Source organism: Lichenostomus cassidix, chromosome Z, assembly GCF_008360975.1.
Source record: "Lichenostomus cassidix isolate B80296 chromosome Z, HeHo_3.0, whole genome shotgun sequence".
Classification (NCBI taxonomy): Eukaryota; Metazoa; Chordata; class Aves; order Passeriformes; family Meliphagidae; genus Lichenostomus; species Lichenostomus cassidix.
The window spans coordinates 41,857,505-41,869,973 of record NC_139511.1 but is presented as its reverse complement, the minus strand read 5'-3'; the positions used below and the strand labels follow the sequence as shown (position 1 = coordinate 41,869,973).

Sequence of the window (12,469 nt, the reverse complement as noted above, 5' to 3'; positions counted from 1 at the left end):
AATTATTTCTAGCTTTTACTCTTCATGTATCTGTAACTTGGTGTAGTTCTTTGCTTCTTATAAAATGCTAAAAACCTCTGTTCCCAGTGCCTGTAGCCAAAACAAACCCTCTGAATAGGAAATCCAAGGACACTTTCATTGCCCTAGAGCCCAAAAATATGTAAACAATGGTGAAATGGGGTGAGTGGGCCTGGGGTGGTTAACATCATCACCTAAGGGTGTGATTGGAGAATTAGAGGCCAATATGCTAATAGGACAGAACTTATAAAAGGTGAAGGGCTTGTGACCCAGAATCCATTTTGGGTGTAGTCCCTCGAGGGGGGCTTTCCTGCCCTGAATGTCCCTTCAGGCCTAAATAAATCTGTCCGCTTTTTATTCTCCTAATTTTGTCTTGGCCTCTGTTTCAGGTAGCCTGCTTTAGGCATCGCTTTCAAGAAGTAACTCACAATAACACGTCAGCACATTCATCCATCTCTCCCAGCGCATTTGGTTAACATTTTAGAATTTAAGTCAACCTACCTATCCTTCACCACAGAAAAAAAAATAAAATATATGAAATAATGGATCAGACAATAAACCTATCTGTCCTTCGGTGCATCTCTTTTCAACTCATTACATTATCTTCCATGATACAGAACACCTCAGGTTTCAGCCACAATAGCTCTGTAATACCCCTCTAACAGAGAGAGCAGCCATAGATAACATGGGTCTTTTCTTACCATCTTAGTCTAGCCAAGAGGAGGAGCTGCTGGAACATCAACGCCGGGGTCTAGCAGGGTTTAGGGGGGGCAGAGTGACCCTGCTGAGTCATCACTGGGGCAGGGGCTGGCAGCCCCAGCAAGCTGAAATGAGCAGGATGCGGGAGGCTCTAGGGAAGGCTGGGCAGGGACAGTAAGCCCTGTCCATGCCATCCAGGCCCTGATCAACAGGTCTAACTGGTGACAAGTGCTTTCACTTGTTGTGAGAGCAGGGAATCAGCTGTTCCCTAACAAGGTGACAGATAGGCCAAGGGGGAGAGCAGTGGTAAGTCTGAAGTGACCTGAGTAGTCTGCTAATATTCCTTTAGGAACAGGTATAGTCTAATATACTGATGTAGGGCAGACTGACAGCCAGAGTGCTAATATATTAGCCAGATCTGATACAGGGATCTTCACCTGGCCTCACAGCTGGTGGATGAAGGGATATCTTGGGAACTCAAAAAATGGGGAACTGAGAGCCCTTCCAACAGATTGAAGTTACATTTACTTACAAGTAGTCATGCTTGCACATTATGATAGCCAGCCATAACCTTTTCTGAGTCTTTCAGATGACTGATCAAAGTAGTGAAGTGGTGTCATACCATGTTACGAGAAACTGTTGCATTCGTTTGCTGGCTGTGGTGCTAATGAGCAAGGCAGAGACCCCAGGCAGGTGCAAAGGAGAAACGTTTATTGGAAAAACCCCAGTCTTTTTAAGCAGTTAACTGGTTATCAGTTTACATAGTTTTAAGGCACAGCAAGCCCAAGTTAACCAACCACCAAACACCACGAGGTGGACACGTGAATGTCACGCAGCAGTCTCAGTTTTTCACACAGTAATCTCTCAGGTTCTCACATCCCTCTATTCCAGCTGAATCTTTCTCCCATAGTTCCCTTCTACTTAGCCTGACAGGCTGGAGCCATGTTACAAGGCCTTTTCTTTTACAGAGCCTAACCTATAGGTAACAAGAAACTATCCATGCCCTTGTCCTGCAGAGAGCACAGAAGGGTGGCCCTTTGGAGCTGTCAACAAATTATGTCCAGTCACAGCCTTAGGAAGCTGGCAGGCTTTGAAAGACTGCCTCCAGCTGCAGCTGGAGGCTTTCAGTAGGGAGCTAGAAGCACAGGGAAACTGACATGCCTTCTCTGCCTCAAGTTCTTGCCAGTAGCAGCAGCAGTGAAGTATTCCCAGCAGTCGAGAATGCTGTAGGGACACAAAGGAAAAGAAAGTGTTTATAGCTGTGAAGTATGAATGGTTCAGGGTCTATAACATAAATAACCAATTCAATTCATTACACCAGTTCATCTGACCCTAAAGATGTCTAATATTCAGAGAACATTTGTCTTCTACATGTTTATAAATGTTGCTTTGTCACGTGAAGTGCAAGTGATTCTACTGAACTGGGAATCAACATATTTGTATTGGACACCCTGAGACTGTTAACTGTGAAATAATGCATTTGTCAAAGGCTATTTTACCTCAACTTTCTCACTGTTCCTCTTTCTTTCCAGTCTCACATAATTAATTTTTAGTCTTTGTAATCCTATCTTGCACCATTCTGTCTTTGAACTTGCAACTAACTTCTTACTCACTTAAACTATTTATTTGCCTTACTCCTTGGTTTTGGGGTTAAGTCTTTTTATGTTCCTGCATGAAAAGCTTTCCCCTTGTCTTGCTTAATCATGTCACTAGTTTTCCTGCTGTGACTCACTTAGTTTTCCTGTCTCCAGAAGGGGAGATCAGATTAGTGCAGCCTGATTTTCCTTTTTTGAGTCCACACTAATTGTACTCAGAAAGAATAGCATCCTTATTCTGCTTTGCCCAAAAGTAAAGCACTCCCACCTCTTGTTTCTGAGTAACATGATCTTCAGCTTTTCTCTGTAATATACTCCATTTTCTCTGGAATGTGCTTATCTTTTAATGTGTCTTATCTTTTGTTAGCTGGCCAAAGATCATTACCTCTTACCTCTTCAGCTGTAACAGAGTTATTATGACAATTGATTCAAGACATATGAACTGAGTCAAACTTAGTTTTCCTCTGAATACTTGAAGTAAGGTAAAAGCAAGCAACATTATCATCAATTACAGGCAGACAGGTACTATAAACCCATGCCCACAAAAGATGTGATGTGTTTAATTAAGACAGAAGAAGGAATGGGACCAACTCATGCTGGCTTGATAGTGACAGGAAGTCAATTATACATATCTACCTATCTACATAGCGCACAGAAATTTTTTTTCATTTGGCTATAGTTTGTCTAAAACCCTACCAGATATCCTCAGAAAGCTAGGCAGCAACCTGTTGTGGTGGTGACGTGATGCACCTTCAGAAAGATAACAGCAGACCTTCATGTCTCATGGGACATATAACTCCCATCTACCCATCTACCTTGAGTTTTCACCCTTTACATAGTCAAACACACTAAATAAGGCCATGACAGAAGTTATCAATAAAGCAGTCTATTGTAAAAGACAAATTACTTCATAATAACTTACTATCAGCAAGAAAAATGTCCTAAATGTTTGGCAATTATCCAGGTACCATCAGTTAAACAATACACCAAGTATTGTGTTTACGCTAACAAGATGCTGTAATTGTTTAATTGTATTTCATTAACTGTCAGGAGATGTAGCTATGGGTGAGAATTTTGTTGATAGATACAAAACACACAGGACAATAATATCCAGGCCCTGTTCTAGACCTAAGGAATAGCTCTAGGACTATTAATACAACTAATAACTGCTTATTAAAAATTAATTAAAATGTAATTATTAAAAATATAACTATTAAAACTATAATGGCTCTATTATAAGACTTTCCCACCACAAAACCCAAGATACTTCATGTAATTCTCCACCTAAACCACATTCTTTTTTTATGTTTTAGCAAAAAACCACTTATTAGCAACTAACTATTTCTTTTTCATCTGGATCTGAGAATTTCCTTCATTAAATTCCAGAAGGTTCCTTAGTAGATGTATATTTATTCTTATATACTACATAGAAATCTAAGATGAGTGAACTACAAAACATTCAATCTTTCTCTACTTACATTTCCTTTCACTTGATACAAGAAGAGAAGAGAAGGCCAGAGAGACAGCTGCTGGAAACCATTTTGCCATAACTGACTTCATGGGTTCTATCCTGATTTAGCTGCAAAAGATCTTACTGAGAAAGCTTTTGGAGACAGAATCAAATTCCAGGTTTGACAGAGTGTAAGACATTCTTCTTTTGGAACCCAAAGAGGCTTCCACAGAAGACTTCCTCTTACTCCTCCCTGTTTGTAGAGGATACTCTTGATACTCTGAGTTTTCCACAAGTTCCTCACCTTAGTGGATTTTTTTCTTGAACAAGGCTAAGTATCTTCCTCTTAGAAGCATTTTAGAGTACCTGGGTAGCACTGGAAAGACACTTGACAAGACACTTTCTTTGAATATGTGCTACTGATATGCAACTCATACATACAAATGTTCACAAACCCTGGCTAAGCTCCATTTGGCTGTTTTGTCACAATCAATAAAAATGACTCATCTTTTATTGCAGTGCAGAGTTCACCAACCTGCTAAATCAAACACTACTATTAGATCAGGCTATTAGATGCTTGCTTAATTGTACTGCGCAATGCATGCATAAGAGGCCAGAATTATTCCATGTGTACACAAGATTATGTATTCTGGTCAGTGATGCAGGGGAATGAAAAGCAGCAGATCAAGGTCCAAAATCCACTCTAACACTGAGGGTCTCCCCTGGATTTCCTACTTGCTACATACAAAACTGGTGATCCAGAAGTTTTTATTGCTATGTTAGCATGTCATTCCTTTCAAATTCACCAGCTCCAAGAAGAAGCAGAGTTGAGGTATCTCATTTACTAACAGCGGTGTATGGCTTCCAGGCTGCAGATGCTTGTCTTCCAAGTCAGACTGGAGCATAAAATGGTGGAAATGGAACTGATTAGTATTGACCTACCCTAAGTTACAGAATTTATAACTAGTTACTTTGTTTCTCCATAGCCTTTCAAAAAAATGCTTCACAGGGTTGCTATTTACTTCTGTTTATTACTTTTTTATTTCTGAATGCTATTCTTATTTTCAGAAACAGACCCACTCACCCCCAGTGCTCAAAATCAGCAGTAAAGTCAACTTAAGAAACCAATAATGTTAATGTAACTGGTTTCAGATTCCTATCCTACTGTGCTTTATAAAGTAGCAGTGTTTTCTTTCACATCGGCAAGCCTGGGCAGATAGCTAACGTGGCTTTGCACAAGGACAAATTTTTCTCAGCTCTAACTGGAGTTTCCAGATACTCAATTCTTCTGAAAGGCCTGTCCAACTCAGACATTCAAAATCAGGCTGCCTTAGAAGCTGAGTTCTAGCTCTTAGTGCTCTAATTTTCCCAACTATAAAATTAAAATTATGAGTTTATTTTGCTATTAACAAATAAATATGAGATGCACTCAGTGACCTTCAGTTTTTGGGGAAGTTTTGTCTATAGTCCTACATAGGTTTGGAATTAGATGATCTTTAAGGTCCCTTCTAACCCAAACTATCCTATGATGCTGTAATTTTGTGCTATCTAATCTAGCCCTCTTACAGCTTTATTTTACAACAGGAGGGAGAAAAGTTTTCTTAATCTGAGTAACAAAGTATTCTTCATCTGAACTAACTAACTAAAAGTCCTAAAGAAAAAATATTTGTAGGTTTCCTATCAGTGGGATAGTGAAAGAAGCCTGATAGCTCCTCTGTAAATTTGTGTGAAAATTATACCTTCCTTGACTGTACATTCAAGGAAGTAGGCAAATCTAAGAATACTTATTTTCTTTTTTTTTTAGGAGCGGGTGGAAAAGTTTACTTTCCCAATCTCTTTTTCATCCTTTTGCTGTATGAGGTTACTTCTTCCTTAGATTTATTGGCAAAGGACTTCCTGGGAATTTTTCTTAATTTATTTCTGGCAAGATTAAGTCTAGCTAAGCTCACCTTGACAGGTTCAAGTCAGATAAAAAGCAACTCGCATGAGGATGTGGGAGGATGTTTCTCAATGTTCTCACCTCTAAAGTTCAAGGAAAGCCAGTAAAACAGGCACATGCTGAAGGTTGCTCTTTGCCAGCTTCTCTTTCCACTTAAAACAACAGAAGTGCAAACATTAGCAAGTCCACAAAGGTCCAAACCTGCAGCAGCAACTGAAATTGGAGAAGGAGAAGAAAAGCACTTATAACAGAATAAAAATATATTATCTCCATAAACTTAGTTGAATTTCTGAAAGTGAAGGAAGCTCAGCACTTAGACTATATTTTGTTAAGTATATTCTGAAGGTTTAAAGAATCGGGTCTTCTTTCCCACCAGGGCAGGATTCCATCAGTCACGAACCTTCAGAATTACTTGGGATAGCTCAGCAATTACCCATCTTAATATATCCACTTGTATCAAGTTCAAAAATAATTAATGGATAATAATCCCTCATTTGTTATAGAGAGGAGCACCACATTTTTTTCAGGGTATGATGACAGTATTCTGAAGCCTGAACAAAGTTCACTGAAGAGGAACTGAAAGGCATTTTAGTCAACAAAATTACTAAATTCATATTTCTCTGATGCCCTGGCAAGTTAAATGCAAAGACAAAGGGAAACAAAGAAATGGAGAAGAAATTGCTTCTCTAACATTTCCCAGGTGTCTAGTGTTCTGTAGATAAAGGAGATGTCAACACCCTCTCAGATCTGCCAAAGGAGACAATTGTGTAATACTCGCCAAACCATGTTCATCAAATTAAACCTAGTTATTTCAGATATCTTAAATAACACTCTTAACTCATCTCACATTGCCTCGTGGGTTAATGAATGAATAATTTACACAAGAAGCTCAACTTCTAGATCTGAAACTCTTGTAACTTAGTAGAGGATAACAATCTGTTCCATCAGCATTGGTGAAACAAAAAGAAGCTGCATCTCCCCTCTACAATACTGTAATCATGCAGTAAGGTCATCACTGATGAGAACTTGGAAGAATTACATTCTCACCAACATATAATTTCATACATGAGTAGTCCCCTAGGATTTAATTTTGAAACAGAAATGATGGCTTGGCAAAGTATCCTGATATTCTCTTTGTCCTGTAAACAAATGAACAATAGATATTGAGCCTATGAAAAACTCTGCAGTAAGACAGTGAAACTGTGATCATAAGAGGTTCCAGGACTCAGGTAAAACCAGCTTGAATTATGTGAACAGAACAAGGTCATTCGTTGGAACTGCATCTTCCATTTTTACAATGGAAGACATAAAGAACAAAGTAGGGTGACTACAAAAGAGAAGAATGTAACAGAATGATCAAGGCCATCAGACAGTTTCTTTTGGGGAGTGTATTAATGCCAGGTGAAGCTGCAACTGGATTTTTGGTAGTTTTTTTAATATATTTTCTTAGACAATCTTGGATATTCCTGGAAGGCATATGCACCTTTGGTACCAGTTACAGGCTGTTGTACTTCTCTCTCAGTTCATCAGTCTGAAGTCTGGTTCCAAATCTCCTGTGTCTGGACAGACACCTTTCATTGTGCTGTTAAGCATGATCACAAGCACAGTTTTCTCCCAGGATACCTATCAGAATCACTGCTTCAAATGCCAAAATAAATGTCAAATTTTTGCACAGGGATATATTCTAACTGTTGTGGGTAATAGATTAAAAAGCAGAAGACTAGAGAGGAGGATTGTAAATTGCTCAAGTGGTCTTGTAGCTGGGAATAACTCTTGATAAGTGTATGTGAAGAGCAGTGATCCCCCAGCATGGACTGAGTTTAAGAGTGCCTGCATCTCCACTTGTACACCTCTGCCTAGGTGTTGCTTTAGGGATACCCTGGTTCACAGGATAATGGAAACTAATTCACTCTTTATGTTCTAGGCACAAGTCTGTGGTTGTTCTGTCTACCTGCCTGTATCAACTGACACACTGACATATGCAAATGTAAGTACTGTAAGTGCATCTCTCCTCACAGAAGGTTGGCTGCTTGGGTTGCGAGTTCAAGGAAGTCTGAGGTCACCATGCTGCACAGGCTGGCTCCTCCATAAGGGAGGGGAGCTGGAAACTGATGGGAACCCCAAAACTTGCCCACAGCACAGGACATCAGGCAACTTTGAGATCATGAGACAGGGCTGGGGGAAGCCAGGAATACAAGCCAGCGATTCAGAGTTAGGATCACGCCCCTGTCGCTGTTGAGCCGCTAGCAGAGAAGTAGAAACCCAGGTTCTCAGGCAAGAAAAGAGAGAGTTTATTATTTTGATTTCCATATATATAGACTTTTCACAGGTCACCGAGATTGGTCAGTCAAAAACCTCCCCCTAGGCCTAATTGGCCAGGCCTCAACTGCCCAAACCTCGAGACCTTGTTTGCAAAAACATCCAAACTTTATCTTTGTTTATAAAACACAGCAAAACGTTCTCACGAGAGAGACCTGTGCTAGCCACACACCCCATAAGGATAACAAGTGATCACCAGACGGGGCCATAGTGATGAGAAAGGTCCAAGGTCGGGCTGGGACACCATCCTGTGACCTAGGGTCTGGACCCAGATTTACAGACTAAAAGCTGGGCATAGACAGGATTGTGATGTAGTAGCAGCTGCAGCTCAAGTAGGATACAATCACTAGAGCAGCACCTTAGGTCAGTTCCCACAGGAAGCTAAGGACAGTACGGTTGGGAAGGGATGTCTCTTGGAGCGATCTCGCCAAGCTTACCAGAGAGGGGATAGTCCTCAACTGTATAAACTGGCCCTGAGGCAGCCAAACCTTCAGGAGGAGGGATGGTCTCAGGGCTCTTCAAACAAGTGTATTTCATAGCTCCAGTAACCAACAGCTGCTGAGAGGAGAACAAAAACTGACTCGAGGCCTGAGAACTCTTATGTTCTGTCAAGCCAACTTCTTGCTCCTTCCAGGCTTCTTTCCTTTTTCTGCCAGATTCTTAAGGTTTCTATATTTAAGCTTGAAAGCAGAAGGATGATACAAACAGAAAACAGAAAGTAATGCTCTAAGTTACCACATGCCTTCTAAAAAAAATTAACATAAAAGTATGTCTCTTCCTTTAAGAGGTTAATAGGCAATAGGTTTATAAACTCATCCCATTTTTGCTCCTTACTAAATAAATATTGCTAATGTTGTGACTGATCTTCCAAATAAGAATTATGATAGCCACTAACAATTATTAAATGAAATTGCTGCTGGCATCATGTAAGAATGAACAACCAGAGACCTCTGCAAGTGACATTTCACCCAAATCCCGGGAAGCAGGCAATGAATCTGAAGGCACACGAAGAGCCATTTGAATATCATGCCCTGCCTACTCCAGTAATGGAAGGGTTCCAGAGGAAATACTATCTGAAAACCCTTTTTCTGAGCATCTGTAAATATGTCCCTGTAAGGGAGGCATCTCCCTTTAGTACCTTAATCAAGTGGAACTTATTTTAAGCTTTACTTATAAAAATATCACTAGTCTTTCTTCCTGATACCTACCAAAAGTCTGTATTTCTTCAACTTCTCTTACTTTATCAAAATCAGGTTTTATTTGCAATAATAAATTTGCCATAAGCAGGTGCACTTTTAGCTTAGTCATCATTTCTGTTCTAGCTAGACTGCCTTTAAAAAAAAAAAAGGTGTATTGTGGAGTTAAAAATTATTCCTTTACACTCAAAACCTCAGTGTTTTTTCCTCAACTTTCCTCAGAACTATTCAGCTAATGCTGAAGTCTTCTTCTCATATGGAACCACTTTTTCTGGATGTGAACAGTACTGAGTCAGTGAATCAGCAGACAACAAGCTTCCTGAGTGAAGTCAGCAGTCCCTATTTCCCCTCTGTTCAGTAATGCAGTGGGATGTGTCAGACAAAGATTGCCAGACTGCTATATGTATTTACCAGAATTGCTCAATACTTCATTTGTGACCTTTCCCCGAGTTTCTCTTTCTTTTCTTTTTGTACATTCATAGTGTTTTGTATCAAAATCAACACCCTTAATTTTAAAAATAAGGAAAGATAACAGATTCACAAATTAGGACATCTTCTCCCTGATTTTTTTTTTTTTTACTTGCTCATCCCTCTGATCAGTAACTACATTTACACAAATATTAAGGGCAGAGCTAGTCAGGCAGCAGAAATGCAATAATTCCAATAAATAATGTCAGTAGCTCACTTCTTGCAAAATCTCTTCAGTGTGGCCTATTTATAAAGCTCTCTTTTTGATAAAGCTGCAAGATTATGGAGCTTCTGGCAGAAAACAGACATCATGGCTTCCTTTACAGGCGTGTAATATTCCTTACAGCAGCTACAACTAAGAAAAACAAAGCCAACCGCCCACACCCAGCTCTGTGCTATTAGTTTGAAATTTTGAAACTAACAGCGACATCTGAAAATATAATTCCAAAGAAAAAATATTAACTTTCCAAAACCACATGATCTCGTCAGAATTTATTATACACTGTTTGAAACACAAAACATGGTGCTCCTCATGGAAATTATGTTAATTAACACTAAATAATGATATTCAGAATGATTTGGCACCAAGAATTAATAAAGTGTATAAGAACCTAATTAGGAGCAAAAGAGCTTTTTTTAATTATTATTAAACAAGCATTCCACTTCTGACAGTTCTTATTCTCAGACTTAAAAAATACATTAGAAACTTGTTATTAACATCACTAAATATTTTATTATAATCCAAGTCATCTGTCTAACATTCCTCAATAAGCAGACAGAGATTCCAACAGCTCTTCTATGTCAGTCCTTTTCCTGACAAAAAAAGTTTCTATTTTCTTAGGTTACTGGCAGGTAATGGTTCATTCAGATCTGAATCAAAACATAAAAATAAAGCATTGTACTGTAAAATGGCTGGTATTTGTGAGCTCAGCATCATTATAAAGCATGAGAGTACATGCAATTTAATGGCTTTGATGCACTCTGTTCCCTCAGGTGAAACAGCCTCACAGTCTTGTATTTACTTTTGTAGAATGACGTAACTTTCATGCTCACTTTCACATTCCTCTTTCAAAGACAATTTACTTGAATTGCCCAGGTTTGTTGGCTTCTAGGCAAATCCTAGAGTATCCCATTTGAATAAAACATGAGTAGGTGTGACCTATGGACAGTTACAGTCAGTAAGTATACAAGTCCTAAGCATACTCATATTCCGCCTTCTTAGCAACTATGGCTTTATCAGCTTTTCAGCATTTTTCTGTTGATAGTCTTAACCCAGCACTGATCTTACTATCTTTTCTCACAAAGCTTCAAAGTGCATATATAATTACATAAACAAGTGAATTTTTGTAAAAAAGTAAATTTCTTGTCTTGGTTTTTGGAGTACAATCATTAAAATTCATTAAGGCTGGAAAAAAACTCCAAGGTCATGGAGTCCAACCTTTGACCAAACATGACCATGTCAACTGAACCATAGCATTAAGTGCCATTCCAGCCATTTCTTGAACGTTTCCAGGGATGGCTACTCCACCACATTCTGGGCAGCCCATTCCAATGCTTGATAACTCATTCAGGTAGAAGAAATTCTTTCTCATGTCCAACCTGAACCTCCTCTCGTGCAGCTTAAGGCCATTTCCCCTTTTCCTGTCACTAGCTGCTTGGGAGAAGGGGCCAATTCCCACCTTTCTACGATCTCCTTTCAGATAGTCATAGACTTTATATTTTGGTAACTTTCATCAGTATAACTCATGTCATTTAGAATTTAACTTTTAATTCTGTTACTAGATGCAAACAAACATTCTGAAGACCACAAAAACAAGTATTTACAAAAATCCTAGGGAGCACCAAGCTCCTCCAACTCCTTAGTATGTTTGATACTGAAATCGGCCAGATAGAAACTTTCTTACTCAGTTTTGCATATTAGAAGGCAGGCCTTTATTACAGCATGATGGTTGTTTGGAGAATCTTTCCTCTAATCAAGTGCCCTGAGAGTCAGGTGAGCAGAGTTTTTATCATACACACTGATTACATACTCATTAGCTATCCCCACTTCCTTTGACTTTGAGCTAGTCACACCCTTATCAGAAGTCCTTATATGATTCTTTGGCGTCTGTCTTCAATGTCCAGTGTCCTTTCTACATGGCTGTTACGCGACCCCTGCTTTTGAGTAAGTGCAACCTTGCTGTTTTGCATAACTTCTACTTTGTCACCCTTGCAGAGCAGAGCTGGCATCCTGCATGCTTTTTGCATGATTTCTGTTTGCCTAAGTTACAGCCTTGATTTATTTCTCCCAAGCTGTGTTTTGCGTTCTACTGTCCTTGATAAGAGCAAATGCTCTGTTCTACTCTCCTTATCAATTGAGTAAAATGCCAAAATGTGCTACTGTCCTCATCTGTTAACCAACAAATTTCACAGATTTTTCTCAGTCTTCAGTCTTTGTAATTTACGTGGCAAAATGACTGCAAGCTGCTTCATCTTGGTATGCACCATGTGCTGCAGGGGAATCTCAGGTCTGGAGGCTGGAGCACTTCCTGCCCCTCCTTTTCCAGTGATCTCCATGTCTACAGAATTGTTCCTCTCCCATATTATCTCTCTGCTCTTCTCTGGCCACAATTACTTCTGCAATCACCCTTTTCCCTTCTTAAATAAGTTATCACACAGGCGTTAGCACCATTGCTGATGGGATCGGCCTTGGCCAGTGGCAGTTTCCTCTTGAAGCCACCTGGCATTGACTCCGCTGGACATGGTGGAAGCTTCTAGCAGCTTGCCAGAGATGCCACTGCTGCAG

At 39.6% G+C, this 12,469-nt stretch overlaps 1 long non-coding RNA gene across 1 annotated transcript; it reads right to left on the bottom strand.

The window, feature by feature from the left end:
• Window positions 1–1,406: 1,406 nt before the first annotated feature.
• Window positions 1,407–4,309, bottom strand: LOC146424770 (uncharacterized). Its single transcript, XR_014846859.1, has 2 exons — window positions 3,791–4,309; window positions 1,407–1,941 (listed from the first exon to the last, which is right to left on the bottom strand). It is a non-coding gene; the product is annotated as an uncharacterized LOC146424770 (long non-coding RNA).
• Window positions 4,310–12,469: the final 8,160 nt, after the last annotated feature.